Genomic DNA, 13,691 nt, shown 5'->3' on the forward strand with positions numbered 1-13,691 from the left:
GGAGCGCGTCCCCGGCCGGTCTCCGCGGCCCGCGACCTCCCCGCCCGGTGCTGTCAGTGGCTCCTCTTTGGGCTCCTTCCAGCTGACTGCGGTGTCTCCCCACGCCCTCCCCCGGCTGCATACACCTTTTCGCTCCGTTCCTCGTACAGATTTTTGTCTTTTTCCCCCTCTGCACGCTCAGAGCCTGAACTTCTGTTCTTTCCCTTCTGTTGGAATCTCACTCATGCGGATCTCCAAGTCCCCTTGGTGAATCCTGGACTGCTTCTCTCCGGCTCTTCCCCGCCCCCATCTCCTCTCCTGCCATTTATTTAGCGGCGGGGTCTTCTTACCCTCGCACTTCTATCCTCTCCTCCAGACATTCCAGAGAGTTCTCATCACACCAGAATGCGCTTTCTCTCTCCTCCTACTCCCCCCTGGGCTGGGTAGTAAGGGGGGATTTCGAGTTGAACTCCCAAGGGTTTTATTCTATTCTTTGAACAGCTTTACTTTCCCTTTTCTTCTTTGCGTAACCTTCACCTACCTACTAATTTATAACAGAAGCGGTTTCTCTCCCTTTCATTTCCTAGTTTACAATTTCCGTCTGGGCTGGTGAGTCGCACATGCATTTTCTGGCTTCCTCAGCCCCCGCCTCGCCCTCCGCCTTCCCTGGCCACTATTTTCATTCACTTGGTTGCCATCTAATTACACTTCCTCTTCTTGGGATAAGTTACTTTCCTTTGATTCAAAGTTCTTAACAGAGCACCTCTCTATCTCAAGGGTCTTGCCCAAATGAAGGGTGAGGTGTAGGGGAAACGGAAGGGCCACTTAGGACCCTTTTAACACCTCTTCTCTCTCAATCCCAGCACTCAACCCGGGGTAATGTCTTGTGTGAATAATAACGCATTCTGGAAGATTTGTCCTCCCAGCGTGTGCAAAGTGCTTATGAGTTATTCCAGAGCAGGTCTTTCAAACGCTTCCCTTGGGTCTCCTGACTTCCCTGATCACCATTCCAACCATCCACCCTTTCTTCTATGCTGACCAAGCGAGCCAGCATAGGCTAAAGACCTCGTCCTCTTGCTTCTCCTTTCTAGCTGCTGCAGCTGCTGCTGAAATTCGCTGTGGCCGCTGCCTCTTCCCGCTTTAATCCCAGACCTCCAGTCATTGGGCAGCTCCTCAGAGGCAAGAAGTCAACACCATGGCAACCCGACAAGCCTATCAAATCACCGGCTGGCGTGACAGCGGCAACACTGCAGGCTGGAGTGGGCTGGGCGGAAGAACAGAGTGGCCATTGGGCTCAGGTACTCAGTCTGGGAGTGGACAGCAGCTGCCGGCCTCCACATCTAGCTCTGCACATGTGCACAATTCAGCTCCTATTCATCCTAGGAGGTTCTGAAGGAGGAAGAGGAAGAGGAGAACCGGAGAGGCGTATAAGATTGGAAAACTGCGGAAGACCTTCAAATTAAAAGGAATCTAAGTCCTAGAAACTAAAGATGCCTTGTGCCCCAGCGCCTCCTCTTCTGTGAAACCATGTCTCAATAGCCTGAGAACCCAAAGTGTAGGTTTTCTTTGCCACTTCTGTCCTTTGCTTAAGCAACATGCATAGTTCATTCTTTTCAGGAGTTTCAAAGAGATAAAGTGTTTCAAAATTGTACTGTCAGTGGTATATTCTGGAAAAATAAGGTTCAACTTTATGCTAATTGACTGTCTTGGAAGTGACCTAAATTTTCTGGAATTGTCTTTCCCTCATTCTTTCATAAATTGTGTGTGGTGTGTAATGTTTGTTCTAGATCTTGATTTCATAAAGAGAAGAAACAGAGGAGACTAGAAAATGTGTGTGCTCCTTTCAGGCCTACCTGGCCCTTGCATTTCTTTACTATCCTTAAGAAACTCTGAGTTAGTCAGAAGGAAGAAAAAGAAACTTCATTAACATTTCAGAACATTGTGTTAATTACTATGAGACAAACTGGAGCTGCATCATTCTCTTCTGATTTTAAAAGCAATATTTTTGAGAAAGACACGGCATATTATTTCTTATTAATTTAAAATTTTATCATGAAACCTTAGATAAATATTTGTACAAGAATGTAGAATGCTATCATTGATCATATTTCCTAATTGATATCTTACCTCATCATTGATTTCTAAATTTTGTAACTTGAGTTTGCTTGCTGAAATTGGATAGAAAAGAAAGAGAAATCATTTAATAATGAAGTTAATGTGTCTTATTGAGGAAAACTTGTATGAATTCCAAAATCTACACTTAAGTCTACTCCACATAAACACAATTTATTAAGTAAACATTTTTTATATCAATCCAACATTTTTTATGAAGAGGCTTTCAGTGTATATTTAAATTATACTTGGCATACATAAAATACTAGAGAACTGGAAAGGCTTCCTAAAACAGCAATCATCATATTAAGCAGAATAGAATGGAGAGCCAGTTTTTCAGGCTGTAAAGAGAAATTCAACGAAATTTGAACTTCATTTTCTTACTTTCTCTGTATTCCATTGTTGATGGATCCCAGTGTTAAAACACTATATTTTCATTGTGTAATTCATTACAGACCAAAACCATATAATAAATAACATTGGGGAAACAGATCATGATATACTAGAGACAGCTTTTGGACATAATAAGATTTTCCTTGTGTTGACCTTCTAATAATGTTCTAGTAACATTTTCCTATCTGGTACCACTGTGCATAGTTGCTCCATGAAGAACCACGAAGCACATACAGCTGAAATTTGGCTATAGTTTAAGTGGCTACCTCACTGCAAGTTATTGAAATTCTTCAGCATCTTTGGCCAATTCAATTACATTTGACACATGCTAATACAAAACATGAGGAAACAGAATATTGTAAATTTAAATTAAAATGCTTATGGTTAATCTGTTATCGTCTAGAACCAAGCCTGCATGACTGAAATGTTTTTGAAGAGGAGTTGAATGAAATGTTCAAAAATTTTGCAATATATTTGTCTTTTGAAAGAATAAGTGCACTCAGAAAATAGAATAACTTTAAAACTTTATTTTTTATTTAATAGTGTGTCTTCAGTTACTGGGATACTTTAAATACTTCAGGATCTATAATATTATTTGTGTACATAACTAGTATGCTAGTCAAGGACAAGCAGATTGTCATTAAATGTCCATCTGTATGTAATATTTCTAATCAAAAAATAAAATGGGATGAAGTTAACAAATACCTTTAAACCAAAATAAATATCTCGGTATTATAATACCTCCTTTGAACCTTTTGGCAATTACTATTAATTTTTATTATAACTTGTCATTTAGAGATACTTAAAAATTAAAACAATTTTGCAATAGAATACCGATGTTTACATTTAATCATTAATTCATTTAAAAAATACCCTCATGGATTATACAAATCTGGCCATGTGTTTAAATAAAGATTTATCTGTATGCCACAACATGTTGCTAGTTAGCTCTATAGTCAAGTATTTTTCATTTTAATGCTATTTTTATATGTTCGGTGCATTCAACATGTATGCTGTTGGAAGGAGGAAATTTCTTCTTTTTAGCTAATGAATAGGACAGTGAAATTAAATATAGTTTAAATGCTACACTTAAAACATAAATTCCAGAATGCCTTGCTCATTTACAGAAGCATGAATGCCATCTCCACAGAGTTCATTCTTGACCTTACCTGAGTAAGTACTTTAACTTAAAGTATGAGACTCACCTAGAGGGGTAATACATTGAGCTTAATAGGAAGACAGTTAATAACCTTTTTTCATCCTCGTGTGCTATCAATCATGGCTGTCACCAGTCTGCTGAATCAAAGCAAAAGTGTTCTTCACAGATGACTGATTAGAAACGCAAAATCACAAGATCCATCTTCATGGTCACTTTTATTATAGTCATTTTTAAACTGACAGCAACCTGCTCAGTTTCAGCACACTGGGCATCACAAATAGTGTCACTCAGTGCAGTTAAGCATGAGAAGAGGTTTGCTGGATTATACATAAAAATAATTAGGCCCCCAACCCTTTGTGGAGTCCAAGAAAAGGTATTTTTCTCTCTGTCTCCCTTCCCCCTCCATAACTTGTTCTGATTCCATTGAATCATCAGTTTACCATTTTGAAGGGAAGCAAGTCAGAGAATAGTCTTTACCTAGTTAATTACCTAGGAAGTAGGGAACAGACATATCTACTTGAGAGTTACAGATAACTTTTTCTGTACTGCTTTTTCAGAACTTTGTGATACAGCATTGCTTTCCTTCCACTTTAAATAAGATTCCTTTTAAACACAAGAATATATGTTTAAATGAAAGATTTTAGGAGTCTAGGCAATTGGTATTTGTAAATGATACTAGAAGGTGCTGTTTTCTGTGGAAGGGACTTAATAGCATCAGTAGAATGTTACATCATTGGCATGGCTGAAGGCAGAATTACTTAAATAGATAGTATTAAAAGTGTCCACCATATTAACTATTAGGTAGCTATCTAAATTTTTTGATACATAAGCCTATGTTATTTTCTTTTCAGTCCTAGAGTATTGAAAATATGGCAAACTTGAAGACCAGGTAGATATACATAAAAGGTTTTTCAGTTATATTTGAATAAAATGATAAGGAACTATTCTTTAGAAACAATGATGATATTTTCAGATTTGTTTCAATGATATTTTATATAGGCTTTTAGAATATTTTGTAATGCTGCAAGGTTTATATCTTCATTGGAAAAAATCTTAATAAAAAGTATTCAAAATGCATTGTAGTTTTTATGCTTATTTAGAAACAGGTTAGTTGCTAGGTCTGAAAAGAAAGCCCAAATGGATTTAATTTTTAGTTTAGTACTTCTAACCAAAGTGTTTTATTTTAAGTATCCATGTACTTATGTTTTCCTTTCATCTCAAATGATGACTTTCTTAGTGGTTGTGCAGACACACATACAGAATGAAAAAAAGTGAGAGAGACAGAAGAGAGTATAAAATTATCAATGACATTTCTGTGTATGAGAGGATGGTGCCTTAATACCCACTTTTAAACTTGTTAATATTTGACCCTTAATGCTCCTTGGAAAGTAACCAATTCCTTCTCTCTGTCTCTCTCTGTCTCTCTCTGTCTCTCTCTGTCTGTCTCTCTCTCTCTCTCTCTGTGTCTCTTACTCCCACACACTTTCTTTATTTTGAATCACAAGACTATATATGTGTATATATAATATGTTCATATTTTCCATAGGTGATAATTGAGGAATAAAGTTACTCTATGTATAATATGCTGATATTAATTTCCTTAGTACTTCTCTGCTTATATATATTTATCTTTAAACATAGATAGCACATAAAACAAATCTTATTTAGTGATCTAGTTTGACTCTATATTCTGAGGCAAATAAAATTATCCTGAGTCTGGATAGATATGTACTAGTTGATATTTTTAAATATTTCTATTTAATAAAAAATTAACAATAATAAATACATTGCTGAATATGTAGAATAGTGCTTAAATAAAATGCTTATACATTTTAAAAGCTACAAAATGACATGTATGGCAATGTAATAATCATCTTAATGTGTTAATTTTCTGTTTAACAATGAAAGCAGAATGTCTCCATAAAATGATATGCTTGTGTGTGTGTGTGTGTGTGTGCACGCGTGTGGGTATGTTTAGTTTAGGTACATTAAGTTCACACTTTAAAAAAGGATAATATACCACAGAATTATTACTCTTTTAAAGTTAATTTGGTTTAAATTATTCATTCAGACTAGATTACATTCATCAGAATATTTATGAAAAATATTTGCTTGAAATTTTTGGACTCGTCTGATTTTTAGTATTACGACTAAAACAGTGAAATGATTATCTTGGTAACCTATGCAACAGATCATGAAAAATCTTTTATATTAATCTTGATAGTAAATATGAACCTTCATAAGGCTTTTAACAATTATAGATTTAGATATGGTTTTCTTCTTTAGATGGATCTTAATTGAGAAAACAAAAACTATTTACAATTGTATTTAATCACAACAAAACAATAAAAATTAGTTTCTTTTAAAAATTACTATGAAGTTTGAATTCTTTAAGAATATTGTTTTGATATAATTTGAAACTAACATTTACTTAGATATAAAATATTATTATTTATTTAGGGAGTCATTTACTTAATATTTTAGCATGTTTACTTACCTGAAATATTTGACTCTTTCATTCTTGTTAGTTTTGAAAACCTATCTTAATCGGTATTTATTATTTATACTTACAATTTCTTCACCGAGGAACATTCTATTGCAAGTCAAAATATAAAGTATGCAATTTTAACATAAAATATCACATGATAAATGTATTACCATGAGATTTTTATGATTTAGTTGGTAGAGATTACTTTATACATATAGGTACATCTTAAAGAACATTTTAAAATGAATAAAACCCAAAGTTTTTGCATGCAGTTTGAACTGGACTTTATATTTTTGCATTACAAGTACTGTCTAATATATGGATCTACAAACAAAATTATACCTAAGTACTGTCATATTTAGGTTATTAACTTCCTTTAAATGTTAAAATGCTGTCACATATAAATCTTACAATTATCTTTCCCATACTTGCATTTATGTAGCTTGAATATGCAGTTATAGCATTTCTCTTTCTTGGAATATGATTTTCCCTTGGTACCTGAATTGTTCTTTGTTGAATCTTTGTGATAAAAAAAGGCTGTTATATGAGTGTCAGTTTGCAATAAATGTGTGAGAAGATGTACGGTCAGGACAGACTGGCCATCTTTAGCATGTTTTTTCTACCTGAGCTTCAGAGCTCCAGCTTCCAACTAGTGATATTTAAAGAGGAAAGGAAAGAAAGAAAAGGTCAAACAGAAATCACCTTTAACCTTTTACACTCAAAAAGAGAAATATCTTGCAATATTTATAATAATTTGTTATGTAATTTTATTTTAATTGCTTTCCTCTATTATTTTTCAAAATACTGCTATTATTTATTATCACTCCCTGTTAAAATTGCTTTTTCATTCAACTCTTCCTTTTTAATTACAAGGTGAATTAAATTTAATTTACAAGGTGAATGTTTCTCAAACCAAAATTATTATGTTTTCTACCATTCCTATTCCCCAACTACTACAAGATGTATTTTATAACAAATAACTATTTTCATCAGGAGGAATTCTTCTTACCTGTTTTCAGGACACAAACAAATGCACAGGCATTTAATAATCATTTTTATGAATGCCCTCTAAGATGTTAGTAATGTTTTCCAGTAGAAATTTAGAATAACATGACAGATACAAAGATCTTGTATTTGATAGCCCAAGTTTTTATATGTAAAACTTCACTTATGTATTACACAATCACTGAAGAATTTTAATGTGTTGCAGTTTATTTTGCAATATTTGTGCAAACATTCAGGATAGTGTTATGTTGCTTAGTTATTTCATTATATTATATTTCACATTTAGATTTTCATTTGAATTTTCCTGTTTTCAACATTTGGATATCATCTCATTTAGCTATCATAAACCAGTAGTTTAAGGAGGGGTGATCCTGAAATGTAAACACTCCTAGAATTTTACAGCATTGCTAAAGAAGAGAAAGAAAGAAGGGGCTAGCATTACTTTACCCCCAAACATTGCCCTGTTATGATTATAGGAAAAGATCACATGCTGAGGCAATGTTTTTCATATGTGATCTTTCTTTAGAATTATTTTCAAAGTCAACTGTTCTTAGACCTTATTTTCATCTCCAAAAAGCATTAAGTTTTGCTTCTTTGTAAAATATTTCTTCATAGCATATCTTAGTTTAATTCACTTTTAGCAGAAGAAACACCCAAGCTCAATCTGGAGACCTCCTTCCAACAGAATTTAGCTGGACCTTTTCTTAGTAAAGGTTTTCTGGTTTTCATTTTCACTTCATATTCTCAAATAAAAGATCCTTTGTTGTCTACCATTTGATTGGACTTAATGAAAAACACTCCATTTTAACTTAACAGTATTTCCTTTTGAATTTATTATATTTAAGAACACTGTCAAAAATCAAACATTTAATCTCAGGTTTTTATATTTCAAAATATATTACTATCACATGGCTCAGTGAGGTGATGTAAAAAGTACACTGAAAAGATTTCAAAAAGAAAAGCGAAAGCCAAAAAAACCCGGCTTCATTTTAATACGAAACTAAATACTATGGCTAATGTGCAGATTGGGTACAGCAGCTGACTGTAAAGACTAACATGTGACAGGGTGCCAACAGCGGAATTGTGCAGTATTGACTAAATGAGGTTCACTGATTTGTATTGAGGCTAATATCTTCTTTAAACAATTCCGTGTAAATTGTGCGTATAAAGTCATTGGAAGCTATTTCTCAGGACAGCCTCGCTGGCTAGCTACCTGCTGGAGTGAGGAAGATAATCAATAGGAAGAAATAGAGCTGAGCATGAGCCTGGGAAGCTGCTGAGCAGTTAATGCTGATAAAAGTAGATGATGTCAATATTTGGGAATAGCACAACTCAAGGATAATAGACAAAAGAGAAGTGCATGTTCTGTAGAGGGTTCAAATGGGGGCAAAATTAAAACCTAAGTGGCAGATGATGCCCTGGGCTGAAAAAGACATTATTTATTACAGGTACTGTTAAATTTGTACTGAAATCCAAATGAAGAACAAGCACTGATATGAAAAACGTACTTAACTTTCACCAGAAACTTAAATATTCCTTTGCATTGCAATGGTTGGTAGATTTCTGGTGCCGATTAACACAGAAGAGGCTCTCTTGAAGGCATTTGGGAGATATAATTTTACATGTCTCATTAAGAAATGATTGTTTAAAAATTAACTGAATGACTTCCAGGACAAAGAAAAGAAAAGAAACGAAAAGAAAAGAAAAGAAAAGAACATACAAAAAGAAAATGAAAATAGGCTGTCAGTCAAAGGGTGACAACTAAAAACATAAACAAAACCTAACTGCCTTTGCATGCATTTGTGATTACAGCAGACACCTTATTTTTAAAGATAGCAGACTTATTGGAAGTGAGGTAATGGTATATTTTTACTAATGTAATACTGAAAATCAGTTTTCCTCTTGCTGTCAGGTGATGAAATTTTGTTCTTGTGTGCTGATCTTTCTGTTGATGTATTATGACATAGTCTGTCAACATGAACAGATATGTGAAAGGAGATTGGGTGACTGCGAGGTACAACCTGCATGGAGCTCTTCTTGAATTTTAAGCATGTTATCATGTTTGTATACAACACGTAAGACTGTTCGTGCTTTAAACTGCTGTTATTTTTATATGATTCAAGCCTAAGGAAAACAGGTGGACCATGACAAGGTTCTAAAGCTGAATGAGTGAACCAATTCCAAAACACGTATTTCAGAATCTCTTTTCTAAGGCTCTTTTGCATAATAATTCAATTCCTTAGAAAAAATAAAGGTAGCAGTTGCAAAATATAAGTTTTCTAGACAAAGAGGAGAAATAAGTTCATGCACACGTGATTAAACATAGCCATTTTCTCCTAAATTAAACAATTCCACAACTGTTCCATGCTTTTATTGTCACAGATGTTTTTATTGTTTTCTGTTAGATATCTGTATTATATCAAACACATGAGGCTAAGGTTAGGTAAAAGAGCAAAGTCTGATAGTTTTTACTTAAAAGCAAGCTAATAAACATTATTAGCAAAGCAAGTATATGTACTTATGACCTTACCTCTTAAACATATTTTACCTATAAAATACAGAATTAAATAAATCTTATTCCTGCTTTTCATTTTACGTTTTTATTTTGAGAATAACTATTTATTTTGAAAGATTTTTTTCAGCTAGAGCCAGTCACATATTAGGATTATTGATTCAACACACTAGATAATAAACTAACAACTTTATATGCCAAATGCACGATCTTTGTAAAGTTTCCTACCAATAAAAATTCTGCTTTACAAAATTTTTTGTATGTGTCATGCATCTCCTCTTTTCATCTTAAATAAATAGAAATAAAAGATCCTTATTTTTATTGAATTCTAAAGAAAGCTTCATTTCAAATAAAGTATGAATTTTGATTGAGAGACACAGAAAAAAAATCTTTCAAGATCTATACTTCAACTAATTTGTTAATCTTGTGCCACTTTCAGCATTTGTCACACATATAGACCAGGAAATTGGCTCCATCTCATTCTAGCTCTGTATTGAATTAAAAACCTCTACTGCAAAGAAGAGCATGATGTGGGGAAAGAATAAATTTAGTTCTTTCTTTAGTAATGCACATATATTTCCATACATTTCACATCCTAAGGGAGCCTATGAATGCATTCAATAAATACAAAACTATAAAATATCATTCCAGAAAAGGGAAAGGTTTACCATTTTTTTCCCCTGGTTTTAACATGCCACTTTGTCTGAAGGATGAAAATTAAATATTTTCATATATTTAATTTACTTTTTAAAAACAGTCTCCTTCATTACTAGAAATAAATCTTCAACTATGAATTGTACTTGTTCATTTCACTTGGGTTACGTTAGCAGGTTTAGGTCAAAACAAATTAAATACCGGTAGTGGCAAATTGAGAAAAATATTTTATGCTATTTGAATCTAGGTTTGCATTCAGTTCAGTAAAATACATGCTGGCTAATTTAATAGCGATTGTATGCAAACCACATATGTATATACTTTAAAAGGAGCAAGCATTCCTGTCTCATGTGTCTAGGCTATCAGGAAAGGTGGTTTTCAATAAAGTAAAATAATAAAGAAGTAACTTTTAAGATGATGGGTGCATTTCTATTAAGATTTTATTAAAAGGAAATATGATGCACAGGTGACAGAGATTTCTGGCTAGGACACAGACTCACTGTATGTATAGCTCACTGTACTTTCAAGTATTTGAATCTGTGAGTGCGTGACTGCATTCTGAAGAGACAGTGTGGTATAGTAGATTTATGATGCCCTCACAGAAACAGAGCTAGGAGAGATTATGGCATACTTGTTTAGAAAAACGGTGAACTGAAGGTTCCTGATTTACACTGACATATATCTAGATGCAACCTTAGTTTGCAAATTGCCTTGAGGTGTCATCTTTTATTAAGTGTTTGATAGGTACTGAAATGCACGTATCTATTTTAAACATATCAACTATGCTGATGCTATATTTCCAAGGATTTTGTTTAATATCTTTTAGATTTAACATTCTTTTATTTATGTTCTTATATCTTCTAAATATTTTAAAATTAATATCTAGTAAAATAATCACATCATGGTAAGAAATACATTGCATAATACTCCAAAACTAGGACTATTTGTGATACAAAATTTTGAAGAGATCAAAATCAATTGACACATGAATAGCTTCAGAACCTTTAAATTTATTCAGAAATATTTATAGTCTTATCATGACCAAAGAAATAAACTTTAAAAAAAACTGTCTTTACTGTTCATTTAAAAACCTGTAACTCCTGTGTCTCCTCTTTTTAAAGTGTTTAATCCCATAGTCTCTTATCTGAAGAATGTAGCTGTTTCTATTTAATTTTTTTAGGGCTAGTGAAGATACTCCCTGATCTACTTCAGGACTAAAACCATGAGCAAATATGCTTATGGACATTGTCCTGTGGGAAGTCTTATTATCAGAAATGACAGAACGCATGACATAAACTTGTAATCATTCTGCTATGCATTTCCATTTCTGGTGACCTAGTATTTTTGCTGCCCTCTTCTTCATTTTTACAAAAGCCACTCACTGCTCTCTGTTAGGAGGACCACAAATTGTTTTTCCAAATCCATACACCAATTTGCCTTCCTTCACTTAATCTGAGAAATAAATGTTTCGAGCAAGGATGAGGATGTTAGACAACTGGATGACACAGCTTTGAAATTGCTGAAGCCATAAACCTTTTAAAATCCTCATTCTATTGGTTCGATTATTCTTGTATTTTATAGCTTAGGAGTTTAGATGCTTTAACCTCATATGTATAAAGTGGGTGTTCCTGTAAGTCACACTCATGAATTATTGTATGCCCCAACTGCTTCGGGGCATAAAATTTCACTAACAGACAGCAGCTGATAAATTGGGAGAATGTGGCTTGAAGTGTCAGATAACTTTTAAGTCTAGTGTAACTTTTGAAACTATCTTTATGTATTTCTTTTTAGAGATTTAGTAGGAATAAATGGAAAATAGTGAAGCACATATTTTCACAATTGGCTTACTCTCCTGTTACGGCTTGTATCTAGATTTCTCCCCAAAGCCTCATGTGGTTATGGGTGGGACTTTTCAGAGGTAGCTGGATGTAGGTTGTGTGATGCTGGGATTAAAGATGTGATGATTGGATTAAGGGTGCAATGCTGAGATTAAGGGTGCTTCACCCTGAGTGGGGGTGTTATGGCAGGTAGCCTGGATGGAATATAAGGGACGGAAAGACTTGCTGCTCTTGTGGCTTCTGCCGCTTGCTGCCTTTTGCCTGCTATGCCATTCTATGGACTTTTTCTCCTCTGCAATGCCCCTCTGCCCTGCCACCCAGACTGGAAATGGATGACTATTGACTGAAGCTTCTACAAACTGTGAGCTACATTAAACCTTTCCTCCTTTAATATTTATTGTCAAATATTTTGTCTCAGTAACAACAAAAGTAACTAAGACATTCCTCATCAAAACACAGGTTTCCTGATTTTCCTCATTTTTTTCATTGTTTAAATAAAAATGCCTAACTTGATATTTTCCCTTTTTGTGAATGTCTAACTGTACTATATAGTACTATTGACTGTAAGCATTTACTTGTATACTTACACACTTCTATCTTGCATAACTGACTATACCCACTGAACAGCAGCTTCTCATTTCTGTTTTCTTCCAGCCCCTGACAGCATCATTCTCTCCTTAAGTACCTTAGATAAGTAGCAGCATACAGTATTTATTCCTCTGTGTTGACTTGTTTTATCTGGCTTAATATCCTCCAGGTTCACCAGGATATCTTTCTGTGACTAGTCATTATCTTTCTCTTCCTTGGAGGATCAGAGAACAGGGGGTTCATTGGAAGGCTTAGTATGAAACAAAATAGCTCATTTACTGGAAGCTGAGGGCAAAAAGTCAAAATAGCAAGACTGATTAATTCTTATAGGAAGCAAGTACAATAAAGCTGCTAACCACTGTTTTAGCCATTGCTGACTGTTAGGAAGCAAAGTTAACGTTGACGGAGTCCTTCCCCGTGTGCCAGGCATGGTGATGAGTGCTTTACTTACATTGTCACGTCCATCTACACAGCTCCCTACTGAGGAAGGTGCTGTTATTCTCCCCACTTTACAGATGAAGGAAATTAAGGCACAGAGAGGTTAAGTAACTTGCACAGGTTTATAGAACAGATAAGTACTAGAGATGGGGTTTAGGCTTCTATTTGAACACTGTCATGCTGCTTTCCTAATAGTCACTTAGCAAAAAACGTCCTTCTCTTGGAATCCCAGGGGGTAAAATAATACTCCTTCTGAATGAAGGAAAAAAGCTAGCTAAGAAATAAGGAGAAACTATCATTGGCCAAAGCCTGCTGACTTTGTCCGACTATTTGTTTCTGAAGAAGATGAATCAAAGACAGACAGCCCAGAATTGAGATGACAGAATGATGGAGGTAGAAAGTAACATCTTTGAGGTTGTTCTTTGATTGGCATTATCTCTAGACGCCCCCCTGCCATGCTCAGTGGATGAATTTTCTTATGGATCATTAAAAGATAAACCAATTTAATAAAAACCATGTATTTGA

Source organism: Fukomys damarensis, unplaced genomic scaffold, assembly GCF_012274545.1.
Source record: "Fukomys damarensis isolate Sample0158 unplaced genomic scaffold, DMR_v1.0_HiC HiC_scaffold_5, whole genome shotgun sequence".
NCBI classification, from domain to species: domain Eukaryota; kingdom Metazoa; phylum Chordata; class Mammalia; order Rodentia; family Bathyergidae; genus Fukomys; species Fukomys damarensis.